The 16568-nt window shown below is 44.5% G+C and overlaps 1 protein-coding gene and 1 non-coding gene across 4 annotated transcripts in view; one reads left to right on the top strand and one right to left on the bottom strand.

The window, feature by feature from the left end:
- Positions 1-16568, bottom strand: part of Eif4g3 (eukaryotic translation initiation factor 4 gamma 3) — a 231757-nt gene that overhangs the window by 204204 nt on the left and 10985 nt on the right. The gene's annotated exons all lie outside the window — the stretch shown is intronic.
- On the top strand, positions 9733-9834 carry LOC118578974. The gene has a single exon (XR_004944353.1). It is a non-coding gene; the product is annotated as a U6 spliceosomal RNA (small nuclear RNA).

Raw genomic sequence — 16568 nt, 5'->3', positions numbered from 1 at the left:
GTTCAAGCCTGGTCTACATAGCGAATTCCAGGGCAGCCAGGGCTAGGTAGAGACCCTGTCTCTAGCAAAAACAAAAAAGCAGGTGTATGGGTACAGGCTGAAAGTCCCAGCACTGGGGAGATGGAGACAGACGGGTCACACTGTGGTGGTTTCAGTAATAAAACCCCCGAACCTGGTCATATACATCTGAATGTCTGGTCCCAAGCTTGTGAATGTTTGAGTAGGCCTAGGAGGTGTGGCCTTTGGTGGAGGAGGTGTCACCGGGGCTGGGCTTTGCAGGCCCAGAGTGCCTACAGTGCCACTCTCTGCCTGTGAGTCAGTTATTGTCTTTTGTTAGAACCACCTTCGTCCGGGTGTCTCTTCACAACAATACACAGTGACTGAGACACAGAGCGACATATTACATTTTAAATGATAATAGTAATTAATAACAAATAAGAATGAAAACTAAATCTTTTCATTTTTGTTTGGTTTGGTTTGGTTTTCTGACACAGGGTCTCACTATGTAGACAAGGATAGCCTTAAATTCACAGAGCTTCTCCCGCCTCTTCCTGTCTCCTGGGGCTGGGATTAAAGGACACCAGCCCAGACGTCTTATTTTTTAATTAGCATTGATCATGCATAGAAAATACTGGGTCTCATTTTGACATCTTGTGCAGGAATGATGCACTCTGGTCACTTTCCCAGAACTGAGTGCTTTAGATAACTAAGGAAATGGAGAAGAGGCTGTGGCCTGGCACTCGTGGCCCTGCTATACATACCCACGGGCCCTCTCTATACCTGGCTCTGAGAAAAGTGAATGTAACTGTGCATCACTTTCAACTACTGCCTTCCTAAAATGTGGCTGGGCACAGCTCTGCCACAAAGCACTTCCCCGGCACGAGAGAGGCCCTGGGTTTGATCCTTCGACAGAACACACAAAAAATGGAATTCTAGTAACTGAAGTAAAAATGCTGTGCATGTAAAGCCAACCCTGGGGTCCCACTGGGAAGTGAGAACAGCACAGGGAGAGAACTGCTGTAATGTTCTGTGCTTCAGAAATCTTTACTAAGGAAATATCTGAAATACTGACAATCATCTGCACAGAGATAGTCCCAGCAAAAGTACTGGACAGCCACAGAGAAAGACCTCTGACCTATACACACACAAGCACAAACATCTGCACATACATGCATCACACACACATACTCTCACACACAAATGTTAAAGAGAAAAAGTCTGTTTTTTTTTTAAGATGACAGTGTCTACTACCCATGGAGATACATTATTTCCTCCTGGTTGATAAACAGCCAACCCTGCTGTCCTACATCACATGTCTGTCAAGTAACAGACAAAAAGAACAAGAACTCAAACAAAAACACATCCATCCACCTGGCAGTGTATCCAGGCTGGGGAGTGTCCCAGGAATACAAACAGCAACTTCAATCCCCAAATCCAGCCACACCCACCTCTCACCTGGGCTTCTTTCTGAGGTCGCAGTAGCCTCACCCCAGCTGCACACCAGAAGAGATCTTTAATTCTGCCCCATTTACCACTCACTTCGCTTGTAATAACCATTTGCATTTCATCCAATTTACCAACTAATCAGCAATCTGCATCCTTCTGCACACTGCTGTCATCATCTGCCAGACAGGTATGTCTTGCTGCTTCCGGCGGCAGCCAACACCGCTCGGTAAAGGACAGCATCTGCTGAGGTTTCTTGCTGCGGCAGAGAAGGGGTGGGTCCCTTGCTGAGGCTATAAATCCCAATCCTAGTGGCATTTCTTCCCAACTGCAGCATCTCTATACACTCTCCCTCCAGCAATCCCCATTCTGGCAGCAGCAGCTCAAAGAATCCTAACCCAGAGCACTGTCCCCTCAGCTCCTCCTCCTGCTTCATCCCAGGAAGCACAGCCGAGTCCTGTACCAGCCCTTACTGCAGAAGCAGCCATTTTTGGTTCAGCTCTGCTGGGCTCCAGCTGGAAGGCAGGACAGAAGAGAACGGCAAAGAACTTTGAAAAGGAAACTGTTGAACACAGAGTCTCACAAACACTGCACTCCTTCACATCACTAAAAATACAGCCTTCCTTTATATCACACGTGCAACTCTCAACTATTTCCTTGCTGGCAATGTACCAGCAGAGTGTGGCCACTACGGGGAACACAGACAAATCCTACTGCTTACGGAGCAGGACACCTGACAGCTGGGTTTCTGCTTACAGGTTTTCCATATTGTTTTGGGATGGAAGTTCAGTGCTAGAGATCAAACCCAGGGCCTTGTCCATACTAAGAAAGCACTCTGCCAGGCGGTGGTGACTCATGCCTTTAATCCCAGCACTCAGGAGGCAGAGACAGGCAGATCTCTGTGAGTTCGAGGCCAGCCTGGTCTACAGAGTGAGATCCAGGACAGGCACCAAAGCTACACAGAGAAACCCTGTCTCGGGGGGGAAAAAAAAAGCAGCACTCTAACACTGAACAATGTTCCCAGCACTTAAAAACCAAACCAAAGATCAAACAAGTGCTGTGAGAGGAAGCAGGATCAGAGTGGAAGCATTCCCCTTCCTCTCCCTCAATCCCCAGTGAGCCTCTATGAATGCTATTTTAAATCCTCTTTTTGCTCTTAAAACAATCAATATAACTTAATCTGTCTTACAAATATAGGCCCTTATAGAGTCAAATGAGGTTTATTTCATTTTTCAGGCTAAAGTATTATCATGCTTGCAATTGGGAAGCAGTACATGAGGATTGAGGATGCAGCTCAGTGGAAGAACACTCACCTAGCACACACTAGGACCTGGATTCAAACCCTAGCACCAGGAAAACACTATGTAATTACATAAATATCACTTGTTATGTAAAAACTACCTAACCTCACTAGACAATCCTATGCACACCAATATATAAAGCACTTTTTCTACCCTTATAATTCTGTATTATCCTAGGTGTGCATGATGAGTCTGCTGGGTGTACAGGCCGTAGCACTTATACAAAGGTCAGAGGATAGCTTTGTGCAGTCAATCCTTTCCTTCCACATTCTGGGGATGGAATTCGGGTCCCAAGCTACTGAACCATCTCACTGGCTCCTCCAGGCATATTTTAAAAATAAAATTTGAGCCAGGTAGTGATGACTTACACCTTTAATCCCAGCACTTGGGAGGCAGAGGCAGGAAGATCTTTCTGAGTTCGAGGCCAGCCTGGTCTAGAGTGAGCCGTTCCAGGAAAGCCAAAGCTAAACAAGAAACCCTATCTTGAAAAAACAAAAACAAAAGAAAAAAAACCAAAGAACAAAAAAGAAAGAAAAGAGGAGTGAACTGGTGTTCACTGCTACAGTGCTTGCCCACCGTGAGTGAGACCCTGGTGTAATTCCAAGGACTGCAAAAACAAAACAAAAACAACAGGATTGATTTGAAATTGGTCAAGCCAAAGTCAGTTGCAGAACATTAAGGATATCTGGGGCTAGAGAACTGTTCAGTGGTAAGAGAGTACTTGCCCAGCTGTATTGGGCCTCACTGCAGCCAGCACAGCAAGATGAATAAGTACTAAACAGTTCAATTTCTCTTGTATCATCTATGGGAACAAAAGGAAAAATCCCTGGTCAGCTGTCTCTCACCTGCCCTGCTAAGGAAAAAAGACTGAGTGAGCATCTGCTTTGGTTCCAATGCTAGATACTTATCTATAAACAGAGTATCTTCAGATAAAAGCGCGCAAACAGCCATACACATAAAATAAAAGTAACAATCAACAGCCAGGCGGGAAGTGCACACCTTTAATCCCAGCACTCGGGAAGCAGAGGCAGGTGGATCTCTGTGAGTCTGAGACCAGCCTGGTCTACAGAGTGAGTTCCAGGACAACCAGGGCTACACAGGGAAAGTCTGTCTCAAAAAAACAAAAACAAAAATCTCAAAAAAACCTGCCAGGTAAATAAGCTTACACACATATCGTGACATTGATCCCTAAATGTGCCACTGTTTCCCATTCCTCTCTCATTACATTACATAGTAACATTACATTTTTCCTGGCCCAGTGGTCATTCTTTACTTCATCCCACAGTCCTCCTGAGGTATACAAGAGGCATTAACCATATGCTACTCCTGCACCAAGCAGCTTTCTGTCTGAAGAGTCTGAAAAGTTCTCATCTCCAGGGTTCCTAGACAGACGTCCTGGCTCCTTCACAGACTTTATAGGTACTCTCAAGCCCAGCGGTGCTAATTCTAACTTAACTGTGGCACCCACCACAGTAACATGCCCTTCTGACAGCTGAGGCCATGTGAGAAGAGACCAAAGAGGATTTCCATGACCTACTCCACCCTGAAGACTCGGTGCTTTGTATTCTCAATCCCAACATAAAATAATGCTGGTTGCTGTGAGCGGTCCGGGGCTGGCAGATGAGTCAGCAGGTGAAGCCATTGGTGGGAAGCGGTTTCATTACACTTTGGACAACAGAGATGCCAGCAAAAGACAGCTGCCATTGTTTACATTGCTGAACATGCTGTCAGGCCTCACAGGCTTGTAAAGCTACCCATTGTCAGCAAGCCCCACTCTCCTTAGTTAAGGGTTAAGAAGCATCAAGCTTAGCAAGTAGCTCTGAAAACGATGCGAACAATCTCCTTTCCCAAGCACAACTAACACGTTTAGTTCAAAGGACTGATCATTTCTGAAGGTCTGTGGACCACAAAGCAGAGAAGTGAACACTCAACAACCAACCTTACCACTAGAAGCCTGCCTCTAGTCGCAATAAACCCGGCTCTACGTAGACAGACAACGTTCTCAGACACGGGAAAGCACTTCAGCAATACCCAAACGGACGTCAAGGGCGCTGAACTACTTAAAATACAAAGGGAGGAATGGAAAACAAGTGGGTGACATGGGAACTGCTAATCTCTTTCTGACAGCCACTTCCTGTCACAAAGCACCCTGAGCCAGCCACTCAGTGAAACTCTCTTGTCTGCTTTTGAATGCTTGCCACTCAGTTTCACTTCTCAGAGCCAAAAGCGGTCATCTTTAAGAATCCTTGTGCCATAAGATTCCCCTCTCCAAACCCACTTTTCCAAGTTTTCATTTTCTACAGAATGACTTCATACCCAATGGTTTACCTACACATTTTCACCTGAAGTCCAGCTACTAGGGAGGGCAGGACAAGAGGCTCACCTGAGAGCCCAAGAGCTCAGGACCAGTCCCTCAAACCCCACTTCAAAAAAAAGAAAAGAGCCTAGAAATTAGCCATCAACCATGAGCCATGAGACCAGCTAACTGAGTATCAATAGCTCCTCCTGCTTAAAGCTGATCATCGGTCTTGCCCAGGGCTAGGGAGGCAGGAGCAGGCAAATCGCTGAGTTCTGAGGCCAACCTGGTCTACAGAGATGTTCCAAGCCATCCAGTATTACATAGTGAGATCCTGTCTCAAGAAAATAAAATAAAATATAAAGCCTGATTAATTAAGGTGAGGGACAAGGGAGGGTACGGTTGGGATGAGAATGAATATTCAGTGTGCAGGGTCCTGGCTGTCAGGACACAACACTTAACACTATCAACTGCACTTCATTCCACATTAGCATTTAAAGATCTTTTATCAAACAATGTGCGGCCAGAGATAGGGCTCAGCAGGTTATGGCAGCCACCACACAAGCACACACACATACATACACACAAGACCAGTAATTAATATAACAATATTTAATGGGGATTTGGGGGCTAGGGAGAAAGGCCAATATAAAGTCCCTGTGCAAGTACAAGGTCTTAAGTTCAGATCCCCAACAGTCACATAAAGGCTAGGGGTGGTAGTGTAGGCCTATACTAATGGGCAGAAAGAGATGGATCCCAAAAGGGTGAGCTCGTCTCAGTAAGAGACCCTGTTTCAAAAAACAAGGAGAGGGACTAAGGAAGACAGATGATGTTAACCTCTGACCTCCACAAGCATCCTCTTAAGTAAGTACACCATACACTCACATGTGAAGGGAGAACAGGGAAGGAGGGAGGGAGGGAGGGAGGGAGGGAGGGAGGGAGGGGAGGGACTCAGCCCAGAATGGTGGCTCAAGCCTATAATTTCAGCACTGAGGAGGCTGAGGAAGGATGATTAGTTCAAACTTGGCTACAAAGTGAATTGTGGGTCAGCATGTGATATATAAGACCCTATCAAAAATAAATAATATATATATTGAATTTAAATTAATGATTTCAGCCAGGCATGGTGGTACACACCTTAAATCTTAGCCCTCAGGAAAGAGGCAAAGGCATGCAAATCTGAATTCCAGGCCACCCTGGTCTACATAGTTACAGGCTAGACAGAGCTATATAAGGAGACCCTGTCTCAAAACAAATAAATGAATGAATGAATAACTATAAAGTTAATAATAATAGTTAATAAAGTTATTCATAGTAACTATTACCCAGGATTAAGTAATTCATTTTAAAGTTTTAAGTATGAAATGTGATTGCAGGAAATAAAGACATCATTAGACAAAACTACTGAAGCACCTGGCTTCAGACAAGGCACTTCAAACAAGGAACAGACTTCTCCTCCAGTCAGTCCTGTCGTTAAACACAGTGTGAAGCTTTCTGTAAAGCCCATCGCTCTCAGACTCCATAAGGGGAAAGCTTCACAGCTGTCCCCTGACTGGCAAAAACTTCTTCATCACATCACCAGCCAGCACAGACTCCTCAAAACTTTCACCTTTCCACTGTGCTAACATCATCATAGACTTGTTCTCCAACCCTTTCTGCTCACACGGATCCTTCTCACTGCAAACCCCTTCAGGTATCTCCACTTACTAAAGCAACTGAATGAACCGCTCACTTCAAGCCCAAGATATCCTAAACAGACTAGATGTCTTCTCTCAAAGGATGAACACAAATTCTCTATTTTCCTTTATTCACTCAATCAGCATCATCCTCCAGTCTCAAAAGCTAGGAGTAAGAGGCAGGAGAAATGGCTCAGAACAACACTGGCTGTTCTTTTTTTTGGTTTTTCGAGACAGGGTTTCTCTGTAGCTTTGGAGCCTGTCCTAGACTAGCTCTGTAGACTAGGCTGGCCTTGAACTCACAGAGATCCACCTGCCTCTGCCTCCCCAGTGCTGGGATTACAGGCGTGCACCACTTCCATTTACAGGCCTGGCTGTTCTTATAGAGGATCCAGGTTCTATTCCCAGCACCCACACAGTTCTCAACCCATCCTTAAATCCAAGGTCCAAAGGATCCTATGCCCTCTTCCGACCTCTGCAGGCATTAGGCATGCATGAGGTACACACGGAGGCAAAACACTCATACACATAAAATAAGAATCTAAACAAACAAAAAAAGCCTCCCAACTGCTATGGTAGAAAAGCTCAGATTCCACAACTGACAGCCAAGGGGCCCCCTAAACCGCCCCACACATCAAACTTTCAATGCTTTCCACCAGTCAGCCTTCTGAGCACAGCAAATTCACCATGGACCATTTTCTAACTGCTGAGCACGACTCCAAAGGCTTGTGACATTTCACTCAACTGGGGATGGCCTTCTGATAACAAAAATCCTACTACCTGTCCTCTAGCTCTCAATGATTGGCAAGGCTGAGCTCTGCCAACTCCCCTGGGAGAACACGTCAGCCCTCTCAACTGTCTGCTTGATACCGAGGACACAGAGCTTTCTTCTGCACCCCCTTCAACAATAAGTACACATGTAATGGACTTTTGCTTCCTTTGCTCTAATCCCTAGTACCCAAACAACTGCCCTACAAGCCAGGCATGCCAGACAATGCCGGAAGTAAACGTAAGGATGGATTAACAAGCACTAGCTAGCCAATGTCTACTTCTCACTTCCGTATGCAGATGGACACACAAGCACATGTGCCACCAAGTGCGCGCGCGCGCGCGCGCGCACACACACACACACACACACACACACACACACACACACACACACAGAGAAAGAGAGAGAGAGAAAGGCTCCATTTGATCAATTATAACCCTTGGAAAGGTGACATGAACTCCCTTCCCTGCTTTAGTAGATGGCAGAACAGAACCTGTCAACAGTGACAGGCTTTATCCAAGCTCACACACTCCAGAATCTTTCTTTTTTATTATTTCAGAGTTGATTAAAATATTTATTATTATCATCATGTGTATAGGTGTTTTGGTTACATGTATGTCTGTGAACCATGTGTGTACCTGGTGCCCTGGGAGGTCAGAAAAGGACATCAGATATCCTGGGACTGGGACTGGATAACAGGTGGTTGTAGCCACTATGTGGGTGCTAGGAATCAAACCCTGGTCCTCTGGAAGAACAACCAGTGCTTTTCCTAGGAATCAAACCCTGGTCCTCTGGAAGAGCAGCCTGTGCTTTTAACAGTTGAGCCATCTCTACAGACACAGAGATTCTTTTTAAATTTTATTTATTTTGTTTTGTTTTTGAGACAGGGTCTCTCTATGTAGCCCAGACTGTCTTAGAACTCACTCTGTAGACCAGGCTGGTCTTGAGCTCACAGAAGTCCACCTGCCTCTGCCTCCTCCTGAGTGCTGGGGTTAAAGGTGTGTGCCACCACTGCCCAGCTAAATTTTTTGTTTGTTTGTTTGGTTGGTTTTTCGAGACAGGATTTCTCTGTGTAGCTTTGCGCCTTTCCTGGATCTCGCTCTGTAGACCAGGCTGGCCTCAAACTCACAGAGATCTGCCTGCCTCTGCCTCCCGAGTGCTGGGATTATAGGCGTGCGCCACCACTGCCTGGCCTCAGCTAAAATATTTTAAAGTTCAAAACTATTAATATTATATGGTTATCAATGCAGTTCAGCCAGTCAAACCAAATTCAATCCCTCCCTAAGGTCTACATGGTAGAAGAAGAGAGCCAACACTCAAATACTGTCCCCTGAACTCCATGTAAGTGTGTGTATCCATGTACAACCACAAAAAATACATCAACAACGTGATTTTAAAAGCCTAATATTACTTGTTTGCCTGAATACTTAGTTGCACAAATGAGAAGTTACTATAGAAATGAAAGCCACAGAAAAATTACAAGAACAGAAGTTAATATGTAACTAATGAATGAAACTGTCTCATCCTCTTTTTCTATAGTCATTTTTAAAGTAGGATGTCTGTCCACACAGACAGGCTTGTATCCCTAGCACAGTGTGCAACAGTACACTTGGCTGCCCTGGTGCAGACCACCACTGTCACTAGGGAAAGATGACAGGTGTGAGGTTTCCACTGTCAGTCTTCACTTTAAAAGGAGCTCTGTGCTCAGCAGATGATAGCTTATGCTTCCGCATAGACCTGAGTTTGCTTCCCAGCAATACAATCAGGGGTTCACACCACCTGTAACTCCAGCTCCTGTGGACACATGTGCTGACACACAGGTAAAAGAAAGCTTTTCAAAGGAGCCGTGTACAGTGATGAGAAAGGTGCTTCCCCTCTCCCTCTCCCTCTCCCTCTCCCTCTCTCTCTCTCGAGCACTTTTAAGCAGTTTGAATAAAAACTACCTCACTGAAGAAGTGCTACTTCAGGTAACATCTGAACCCAAACCTCAGTGTAAAACTCAGGCTACAGCTGTCCAGACGCACCAGGAGCTTCCAGTGTGCTCCTTACACCAGTACCAGGCCTTGGGAAGCTGTAGCCTGAAGGAGCCTGAAGGCAGCTAGACAGTGCTGAGCCTATAATCCCAGCACCCAAGAGACTGTAGGATTAGTGCACAAGGATAGTCAGAGCTACATACCTGTCCAAAGCCAGACAGGGCTACCTTAGCAAGTTCAAGGCCAGCCTAGGCTGTACAATGAGATCTCTAAAGTGCTCACTTCAGCAGCACACATACTAAAACTGGACCAATACAGGGTAGCACGGCCCCTGCACAAGGATGACACACAAATTACATATTTGTCCATTACCATGTGCAATCAATAAACAATTGAATTCTCTTGGAGAAAGAGTCTGTTTTTCAAATGACTTCCCACTGTGAAAATGCACTTGAGAAGCTAAGTAAACAGCTGTACTATATGAGGCCAACCTAGCTACACACTGCGCTAGGTCAATCTGAGCTACAGAGTAAAATCTCACCTCAAAATGAAAACCAAACAAAATTCAGCTTTCAGGCTGGAGATGCAGCTCAGAACACAGCGCTCTCTCAGCATGTATGAGCCAAGTTCCCCACACACTAGTCAACAGCCTAGTTTAGAGAGGACATAAGCAAGATATGCATTTAGAACCAAAGGATTTTTAAAAATCCAAACATTCATTTACTTAAAAATTTAGAGGAAGAAAATAAAATATAAACCATTTCACACTTGAAGGAAGATTACTTTTTTTTTTTTTTTTTTTTAAGTTTTTTGAGACAGGGTTTCTCTGTATATACTTGGCCATCCTGGAACTCACTTTATAGACCAGGCTGGCCTGTAACTCACACAGATATGCTCGCCTCTGCCTCCTAAGTGCTGGGATTAAAGGCATGTGCCACCGCTGCCGCCGCCGCCGCCGCCACCACCAGGCTTTAGAGGAAGATTTTAATCCAACATGGTCTCTTAACTTCTTTTATAGCCAAGGATGACCCTGAACTCCTGATACTCCTTCCAATCTTCCCTAGGAGTAAACTGCTCCAACCAGTTTACATGGTTCTAGATTCAAACTTAGGGTCTTGTCATTCTAGGCAAGCATTCTAGTATATAAGCTACAGTCCTGGCCCTTCAATATTATTTTTATATTTCCAAGTCAAAAGAGTGATTTGGGTAGTTTTTCCCAAAGCACAGTTCTCTGCTTTAAACATTATGGGTAAAAACACCTAGGAGGGAAATGAACCTATCCGATGAACTCCCAAAGCATACTGCAGTGTTACTCGGTGAAGCACCGGCACTACAAGATGAGGACCAGGTTCAGACCAAGCTTCCACCCAAGGAAAACCCAGGCCTAACGACGCTGATGGGGAGAATACAGTGACCGCACCTGTCTCAAAGGTAAGCTGGGAAGTGACAGAGGAAGACACACTAGTGAGCTCTGACCTCTCCGCACACACGCACGCGCGCACACGCACACGCGCGCACACACGCGCGCACACACACACACACACACACACACGTACGCACGCACGCACGCACGCACGCACGCACGCACACACACACACGCATGGTAAGGTGCAGGATGTTTCTATACACAAACTTCCACCAACCCACTAAGGCTACTATAAACTTTAACAAGAACCAGCAGGCATGGCTCACCTTAAGAGCACTTGATAGCCAGGTGATGGTGGCGCACACCTTTAATCCCAGCACTCAGGAGGCAAAGGCAGGTGGATCTTTATGAGTTCAAGGAAGGCCAGCTTGGTCTACAGAGTGAGTTCCTGGACAAGTCAGAGCTACACAGAGAAACCCTGTCTCAGGGGAAAAAAAAAAAAAAACAGAGAGCACTTGATGGTCTTCCAGAGGACCAGAGTTCAGGTCCCAGCATGGTGACAGGCAGCCTAGATGTCTTGTCAGCTCATAACCACCTGTAACTCCTTCCTCCCTATTCTAGCACCTGCCTATATATGAGCACACACACACAATTTTCAAATAAATCTTTAAACAATTATAATGAAACTCATCAGGTCACTAACAATCTAGAAGCTCAGCAGGTAAAGGCACCTGCCACCAAGACTGACAGGCATTGTAGAAGGAGAAAACCAACTTCTGCATACTGTCCTCTGACCCCGACATGTGCACTATAGCACTCATGCACCCACATACATGTACACACACAATAAATAAATGTAAATAAAGACATAAAAGTAGAGGACCAGATTCAAAGGAGTAAGAAGGGACAGAAAGGAGCTGGGAGGAAGGTGAATATGACTAAAATACATTATGTACAAGTACAAAAGGCATAATGAAATCCATTATTATAACTAACATGCTATTAAAACGGGGGAAAGATTTTTTTAAACAGGTTGGAGATAGCTCAGTGGCAAACAAGTATAAGGCACTGGGTTTGATCCCAGTACCAGAGCAGAGGAGGAGGAAGACAGAGAGAAAGAGGGAAGATTCTGGAACAGAAAAGAACATTAATAAATGTTTCTAGAAAACCTAGTAAAAGACAAGTGAGGTCTGGAGCTTACCTTGGTGAACTGTGAGCATATGCCTGTCTGTCTCTCTCTCTCTCTCTCTCTCTCTTTTTTTTCTTCCAGAGAACACACTGTTTCTCTGTAGTGCTGGCTGTCCTAGATCTCACTCTGTGAACCAGGCTGGCAATGAACTCACGGAGATCCACCCGCCTCTGCCTCCTGAGCGTTGGGATTAAAGGCGTGCGCCACCACTGCCCCGCTCATTTCTTTTCTTTTTTTTTGTTTTTTGGTTTTTTGTTGTTGTTGTTTTGTTTTTTGTTTTTGTTTTTCGAGACAGGGTTTCTCTGTGTAGCTTTGCACCTTTCCTGGATCTCGCTTGGTAGACCAGGCTGGCCTCCAACTCACAGAGATCCACCTGCCTCTTACTCCCAAGTGCTGGGATTACAGGCGTGCGCCACCACTGCACACACATCATTTCTTGTTCTTAATGATCGGGCGAAGGTTATACAACATGCTAAGATTAACAAAGTGGGTACAGGACATAAAACAAGGCCAAGGGGCCTTCTACTCCTTTAACAACCTTTCTGTAAGTTAAAAGTTAGTTTCCAGCTAAACAGGGAGCTCAGCAGGTAAAGCATCTGCCAAGCAAGTATGAGAACCTGAGTCCTCAGAACCCACTCAATGGCCCCAGGGCTCCTATGGAGAAAGGGCAGAGAATCCCAGGACATTCATGGGCCAGCCAGCCTGACTTTCACAGCCACAAACAGAGTTTCTGTCTCAAACAAGCTGGAAGGCAAGACCCAAGGCTGTCTTCCAGACTCCACAAGTGCATGGTGGACATGCACACAGCACTCACACAAATAAATACACATGAACACACACCAGAGACACATATCCCAAAAGTAAATAAGCAAAATTAGTTCAATAGTTCTTTTTAAATGAGGGGAGTTGACAAGAATTTGCTCCTATGTAAGTTCACATGTTAATGTCACAACCTTTACAACTTAAAAAAACTAAATAAATGATTAAATACAAATTATTGGACAAAGTGCTACCTCACAAAGCATTTCAGTAACACACCTAGAAATAGCATGAAGCCTTCCAATGTTGTAAGTTCTAAAAAGGAAACTAGTAACCATGAATCAGGAGCATAACAGACAAGGAGGGGTACCCAATTAGGTAATTGTCAATGGTACAAAAGCTCTCAAAACACTAAGAATTTACCTAAAATAAATGCTTAGGCAAATAACCCTTTCCTAGCTAAGCTTCTTAAGCAGAGGGAAGATGGGGGCAGAAAGCTGAATCCAAAAACCCCCAAGTTCTCTTTCAATCTAAAAAAAAGACAGCTGGAGAGATGCTCAGTGGCTAAGAGCACTGCTGTTCTTGCAGAAGACCTGGGTTCAAGGCCCCGCACCCACATGATGGCTCACAGCCATCCTAACTCCAGTTCCAGGGGATCTGACACCCTCTTCTGCCCCCAAGAACACCAGGCACAAACATGGTACACAGATATACGTGCAGACAAAATAACCCAGACGTATAAAATAATAAATTAAAAAGAAGAAAAAAAAAACAGCTCATGGAAAGACTCTTTAAACACACTTCAAACTTTATTCTTCAAACACTTTCTTTTTGTTTCGTTTTTTCAAAGCAGGATTTCTCTGTGTAACAGTCCTTCGATATCCTTGAACTTGCTTTGTAGACCAGGCTGGCCTCGAAATCAAAGCTCTGCCTGCCTCTGCTTCCCGAGTGCTGAAATTAAAGGTGTGCGCCACCACATCTGGCCTCAAACACTTTATTTGTTGTTGTTAAATTCACTCAAGCATATTTTTAAATTTTCTAAGTGCAGATCTAAGGTATACTTAGATGTCCGGACCTTTATAATTTTTAAAAAATATTATCTTCCTTTTCTTATTATTTGGATGTGTGTACAAACAAGTCATGTATGTAGGAGTGTTCAGAAAACAGAAGAGGGTATCGGATCCATTGGAGCAGTCATGAGCCATGCAACTTAAGGACCCTCTTAACCACTGAGCCACCTTTCCAGACCCCCTCCGTAATTTTTTGTTTAATCAAGAATAAAATCACTATTACACCAACATTCAGTTTACTGTTGCCTAAGGTTTGAGCACACTCAGCCACTTACTGACCACATGAGAAGGGTCTAGGCTAAGAGCACATGCTCCTGACTGTCAGCTTTAGAAACAACAGTTACCTCAGGAAGTTGAACTGCTTCCAAATTCTATTTCTGAAAGAGCAACAATGTAATACTGAGAGCGTCAGCTGCCTCAATTAAGCCTCAAGAATTCAAAATTTTTCATCATTAGATATTTGATGGCATTAAAATTCCACAGGTTAATGAAGATCCACTTCCTCTGCGTATTTATTAGTGACGTACTAAAAAGTAGATAAAACCTTACTGCTCTATTATTTAAATTTCAAGAGGAAGAGCTTTTGTTTGTGTGTAGAATGTTTTTTACTACAATTCACAAAGCCCATGTTTTATTAAACTCATACGGTTATTCAAATATCTCTCTTCCTTTTCTGAGAGAGCACCTACTATGCAGCCCTGACTGATTTGGAACTGTCAATGTAGACCAGCCTGGCCTTGAACTCACGACATTTACCTGCCTCTGCCTCTGCTTGCTGAGTGCACGCACAACATTAACATGTGAAAAGGCTGAATGGGAGATTATATTTGACAGAAGCCTTAAATTCAGAATGTAGATTAAAAACTAAAACCTCAAAGGGGCAGGAGAGATAACTCGGCAGTTAAAAAAAAGCACTTGTTTCTTGCTCTTCCAGGGGACCCAAGTTCTGTCCCTGGCAGTCAGGTGGCTTCAAACTACCTATTAACTCCTGCTCCAGGTGATGATACCTCTTCTGGCTTTCTCAGTTACCTTTACACACACATGCACACCTAGCTATAAACACACATACATGCATAATAATTACCCATTTTAAAAGTGGAGGGTGGCCCACACCTGCAATCCCAGCACTCAGAAGGCTGAGCAGGGAGGACCTCAAGTTCTAGGCAAGCCTAGGGTACAGAAAAATAAATGAATGAATGAATGAATAAATAGATGACTGGTGTAGTTTAATAAGAACAGCCCCCCATAGATTCATAAATTTAAATGCTTGGAAGTGACATTTAGTGGAAGTGGCACTATCTGAAAGGATTAGGAGGTGTGGCCTTTTTGGAGGAGGTGTGTCAATGAGTGTGGGCTCTGAGGTTTCAAAAGCCGATGCCAAGACCAGTGTCCATCTCTCTTCCTGCTGCCTTTGAGGATCCAGATGTAGAACTCTCAGCTATTTCTCCAGCAGTCTGACTGTGTCCTGTCATACTCCCTGCCATGATAATGGACTGAATCTCTGAAACTGTAAGCAAGCCCCAATTAAATACTTCCCTTGTAAAAGTTGCCATAGTCATGGTGCCTCTTCACAGCAACAGAACACTAAGACAACTGGGTAAAAGACATGAACAGATTATTTCTGACAAATGACAAAGGGCCAATACAACATGAAGAGGTGCTCATATTCATTAGCCACTGGGAAATACAAATCAAAACCACAAGGAAAAATGCTACACATCCAGCGGGAAGACCTGCAGACAAGTAATGACAAAGACAGACGACTGCCACACCATACACAGATATAAGGTAACGATGACTCAGGTAACTCGGGGAAAGTGTCAATTCTTCAAAGTGGGAACCCAGAGTTTCCTTGTGGAACCCAGCAGTTGCTACTAGGTTTACACCAAAGAGGACCCTAAACAAGCTTTTCAGCTCTTCATTATCCAATAGCCAAATGTTTCACACCACTCAAATATCTACCAACCGGAAAATGAATAAAGATGGAATACGCAGAGCACCACTCCATGACAGCAGAGAGGTCAAGTAATGATGTATGCTCCAACACAGACGGACTTTGAAAGCATCATGCTGAGGAACAGACACACGTGACAACTCATTTCATTCCTTATATATTCAGAAAGAGGTGAATACTTACACACAGAACTATTAACTATTGCCTAGGGCAAGAACTAAGGAAAATAGGAGGCCTAATGATCTGCTCTCTTTGGAAGTGAAAAAATGTTCTAAAACCGTAGTGATGGGGGCTGGAGAGATGGCTCAGTGATTAAGATAATTTGTTGCTCTTGCAGAAGACCTGGATTCTATTTCCAGCACCCACATGGCAGCTCCCAACTCTTTCTAACTCCAGTTCCAGGGGACAGCACTTCCTTTGGCCTCCATGGGCAATGCACACATGTGGTGACAGAGAGGCAGGCAAACACCCACTGACACATAAAGAAGCGTGCTGTGGTGATGGCTGGGCAACTGTCAAATGGTGTCGAATGGACTCAGAACTACTGACTGGAGACTCTGAATGAGTGATTCCCAGCCTCATCCTATCCTACTGCATGTCCATTAGATCTTAATAAAACTGTTTAAAAACAAGCAAGATGTGGTAGTACAAACCTTTAATCCTGGCACTCAAGAAGCAGAGGCAGGCAAATCTCTGAGGCTGAGACTAGACCAGTCTGAGAAGCCAAGTTCCAGTCCAGCCAGACCTACACAGTTTGACCCTGTCTCAATCA

The sequence above is a fragment of the Onychomys torridus genome, chromosome 2, assembly GCF_903995425.1.
Source record: "Onychomys torridus chromosome 2, mOncTor1.1, whole genome shotgun sequence".
NCBI lineage: Eukaryota > Metazoa > Chordata > Mammalia > Rodentia > Cricetidae > Onychomys > Onychomys torridus.
The sequence above is the reverse complement of the archived record's forward strand: the minus strand, read 5'-3'. Positions and strand labels throughout refer to the sequence as shown.